The sequence below is a fragment of the Apis dorsata genome, unplaced genomic scaffold (genome assembly GCF_000469605.1).
Source record: "Apis dorsata unplaced genomic scaffold, Apis dorsata 1.3 scaffold_58, whole genome shotgun sequence".
In the NCBI taxonomy this organism is placed as follows: domain Eukaryota; kingdom Metazoa; phylum Arthropoda; class Insecta; order Hymenoptera; family Apidae; genus Apis; species Apis dorsata.
In genome coordinates this window covers 1,819,673-1,824,431 of record NW_006263358.1, presented here as the reverse complement: position 1 = coordinate 1,824,431, position 4,759 = coordinate 1,819,673, and positions in this window count along the sequence as shown.

Here is a 4,759-nt window from a genome sequence, read left to right as displayed (position 1 = left end):
ATACATATAGGAGAAAGACGCTCGAGTGAGTATCTTTTGCACGATATTTATTTGACCGAAGAGGAATATACATATAGGAGAAAGAAGATCGGGTGAGTATCTTTTGCGCGATACTTATTTGAACGAAAGAGACGAAGAGGGATATACGAGAAGGACGAGTGAGTATCTTTTGTACGATATTTATTTGCATGAAAGGGACGAAGAGGAATATACGAGAAAGCAGATCGAGTGAATATCTTTTACACGATACTTATTTGAATAAAAGAAAAGAAAAGGGATATACATATAGGAGAAAGACGCTCGAGTGAGTATCTTTTGCACGATATTTATTTGACCGAAGAGGAATATACATATAGGAGAAAGAAGATCGGGTGAGTATCTTTTGCGCGATACTTATTTGAACGAAAGAGACGAAGAGGGATATACGAGAAGGACGAGTGAGTATCTTTTGTACGATATTTATTTGCATGAAAGGGACGAAGAGGAATATACGAGAAAGCAGATCGAGTGAATATCTTTTACACGATACTTATTTGAATAAAAGAAAAGAAAAGGGATATACATATAGGAGAAAGACGCTCGAGTGAGTATCTTTTGCACGATATTTATTTGACCGAAGAGGAATATACATATAGGAGAAAGAAGATCGGGTGAGTATCTTTTGCGCGATACTTATTTGAACGAAAGAGACGAAGAGGGATATACGAGAAGGACGAGTGAGTATCTTTTGTACGATATTTATTTGCATGAAAGGGACGAAGAGGAATATACGAGAAAGCAGATCGAGTGAATATCTTTTACACGATACTTATTTGAATAAAAGAAAAGAAAAGGGATATACATATAGGAGAAAGACGCTCGAGTGAGTATCTTTTGCACGATATTTATTTGACCGAAGAGGAATATACATATAGGAGAAAGAAGATCGGGTGAGTATCTTTTGCGCGATACTTATTTGAACGAAAGAGACGAAGAGGGATATACGAGAAGGACGAGTGAGTATCTTTTGTACGATATTTATTTGCATGAAAGGGACGAAGAGGAATATACGAGAAAGCAGATCGAGTGAATATCTTTTACACGATACTTATTTGAATAAAAGAAAAGAAAAGGGATATACATATAGGAGAAAGACGCTCGAGTGAGTATCTTTTGCACGATATTTATTTGACCGAAGAGGAATATACATATAGGAGAAAGAAGATCGGGTGAGTATCTTTTGCGCGATACTTATTTGAACGAAAGAGACGAAGAGGGATATACGAGAAGGACGAGTGAGTATCTTTTGTACGATATTTATTTGCATGAAAGGGACGAAGAGGAATATACGAGAAAGCAGATCGAGTGAATATCTTTTACACGATACTTATTTGAATAAAAGAAAAGAAAAGGGATATACATATAGGAGAAAGACGCTCGAGTGAGTATCTTTTGCACGATATTTATTTGACCGAAGAGGAATATACATATAGGAGAAAGAAGATCGGGTGAGTATCTTTTGCGCGATACTTATTTGAACGAAAGAGACGAAGAGGGATATACGAGAAGGACGAGTGAGTATCTTTTGTACGATATTTATTTGCATGAAAGGGACGAAGAGGAATATACGAGAAAGCAGATCGAGTGAATATCTTTTACACGATACTTATTTGAATAAAAGAAAAGAAAAGGGATATACATATAGGAGAAAGACGCTCGAGTGAGTATCTTTTGCACGATATTTATTTGACCGAAGAGGAATATACATATAGGAGAAAGAAGATCGGGTGAGTATCTTTTGCGCGATACTTATTTGAACGAAAGAGACGAAGAGGGATATACGAGAAGGACGAGTGAGTATCTTTTGTACGATATTTATTTGCATGAAAGGGACGAAGAGGAATATACGAGAAAGCAGATCGAGTGAATATCTTTTACACGATACTTATTTGAATAAAAGAAAAGAAAAGGGATATACATATAGGAGAAAGACGCTCGAGTGAGTATCTTTTGCACGATATTTATTTGACCGAAGAGGAATATACATATAGGAGAAAGAAGATCGGGTGAGTATCTTTTGCGCGATACTTATTTGAACGAAAGAGACGAAGAGGGATATACGAGAAGGTCGAGTGAGTACCTTTTGTACGATATTTATTTGAATGAAAGGGACGAAGAGGAATATACGAGAAAGAAGATCGAGTGAATATCTTTTACACGATACTTATTTGAATAAAAGAAAAGAAAAGGGATATACATATAGGAGAAAGAAGATCGAGTGAGTATCTTTTGCACGATACTTATTTGAACGAAAGAGAAGACGAGGGATATACGAGAAAGAAGATCGAGCGAGTATCTTTTGCACGATCCTTATTTGAACGAAAGAGAAGACGAGGGATATACGAGAAAGAAGATCGAGCGAGTATCTTTTGCACGATCCTTATTTGAACGAAAGAGAAGACGAGGGATATACGAGAAAGAAGATCAAGTGAGGATCTTTTGTACGATATTTATTTGAATGAAAGGGACGAAGAGGAATATACGAGAAAGAAGATCGAGTGAGTATCTTTTACACGATATTTGAACAAAAGAAAAGAAAAGGGATATACATATAGGAGAAAGAAAATCGAGTGAGTATCTTTTGCACGATACTTATTTGAACGAAACGGACGAAGAGAGATATACATATACGAAAAAGAAAGTCGAGTGAATATCTTTTGCACGATACTTATTTGAACGAAAGGGATAAAGAGGGATATACATATACGAGAAAGAAGGTAATCGGTATTAATAATCTCGCGAGGATAATTGGAAGCACGCACATCCGAGTGGATAGAAGAAGAATGGAGAGTTTTATATCGAATCCCAGGGAACAAAGAGCGAGCGGACAAAAGGCGAGTATCGCGACGCGGAGAAAGGAAAACACTTCATTCGCTTCTGTGAGATTATAGAGAGAAAGAGAGAAAGAGAGAGAGAGAGAGAGAGGGAGAGGGAGAGAGAAGCGTTTGCAAACGTCGGGATGCAAAGGAGGCGGCGACCGTCAGCGAGGTTCACGAGGTTAAAAATGCGGCCTTACACGACAAAAGGGAAGCCACCGGCGGAGGAGAGAGAAACGAGAGGCTCGCTTTTAAAACGCGATCCACGTGCACGCATTAGCCTTTACGAGTGCATACACGCCGCTAGTCGGCGAGGCTTGAAAAAATTGCTTGATATAAACAACAATTAAGTAGGAGTGCCGTGGATACCTTTCACGGAGGCGAGTCGTGGGAGAGCTGGTGAAACAACAACGGGAGGAAAAAGAAGTCGAAAGTAACGTACGATCCGCGGACGACTTCCTCGCGTAGGCCAAGTGCAGCTTCGTGCCAAAATTGGACGGGGCGTGAAGGGAAAGTAATTAGTTTGGAAGCAATTGTCTTTCGATCGGTGAGAGAGAACGATTTTCGAGGGATGTTTTCGATACTCTCGCGAAAGAGTTATTAAATCCGGAACGATTTCGCTCTCGTCGGGTGTCTTCTAATTAGTTTGTCGATTCATCATCCACTCCACCCGAGAATTGTGCTTTCGCGTGATCAATTAACTCGGATATTATTGATACACGAGACCATCCATCGAAATCTCCGGTGGCGATGGAAAATTTCAACGGTGAAAGAAGAGAAAGAGAAAACGCGAAGGACGTGGAACGTTTTTAAATCCAGGCAACGTTTTTAGACGCGGATTGTCTCGGATACTTATCATGGGAAATCCTCGTGCGAATCAAGATTCTACCGGTAGATAAGCGGTCGACTTTCGTGAGAAATTATCGGCGATGCTTAAACACGGTTAAGGAACTTTTAACGTCGGCCATTCTTCTAAAAAGATCTCTACGCGAGCGCGTATCGCGAAACATATTTTTCGGCTCGCGTCGTTTCTTTGAAAGAAAGGGTACGACTTCTGGTTGGTTTCGCGAGCGGGATTATTTTCGAGGCTCCACGCGCATGGTTTGCATGGGGGTTGCGAGTTGGTTTAAGGGGGCGGGTCGCATCCCCATGACAACGGTCGGCCTCGCTGATAAATCGACTTCGTGCGCGGCACATCGGTACCACCGTGAAATGCGATTCCAGATTACTTGGAAAGTTACGATCCTAATTAACGATCCACGAACGCACTCGCTGCTTAAATTACCGCTTTCGTGGGCTCATGCTTCGGTGCACTGGAAACGAGTTCTGTAATTCAAAACTCTTCCGATAAAGTTTCTTTAATAATAATCAAGTCGACTTAAATGACTTTATTATAAATTAATAGTTCGGCTTCGGACCATTGTCCGAAAACCCGTGGACCCGCGATCGATCCCTCGTAGCGAACCCCCGCCCCGCGCCATTTCCCGATCTTTAAAAACACACTTTTCATCGTTGAACGATACTATGGTTGGTCGGCGTTGATTAAAGAACCATGACGCTGTAAAACGTCGGCCAGGGCAAAAACGTAACTGCTTCAGCCAGCCGTGGAATCGTTCGATCAGAGACACTTTCTGCGGAGATACGGTGGACCACGAATCGTTCTCTCTCTCTCTCTCTCTCTCTCTCTTTCTCGTTTCCGTTTCCATCCGTTCACCACGTCTACGTCTCTCTCTCGTTCGTACGCGCACACAGTCACCGTGAGATTGTCTGCCTTCCCAGAAATTTTCCGCGGAGTTGGAATGGAATATGAAGTCGCGGCGCGCACTTGCAAATGTATCGCAAATTGTCGTTGCGAAGTGCTTAATGCAGGAGGCGAGAGGTGGTGGCCGTCGAGGCGGAGGACG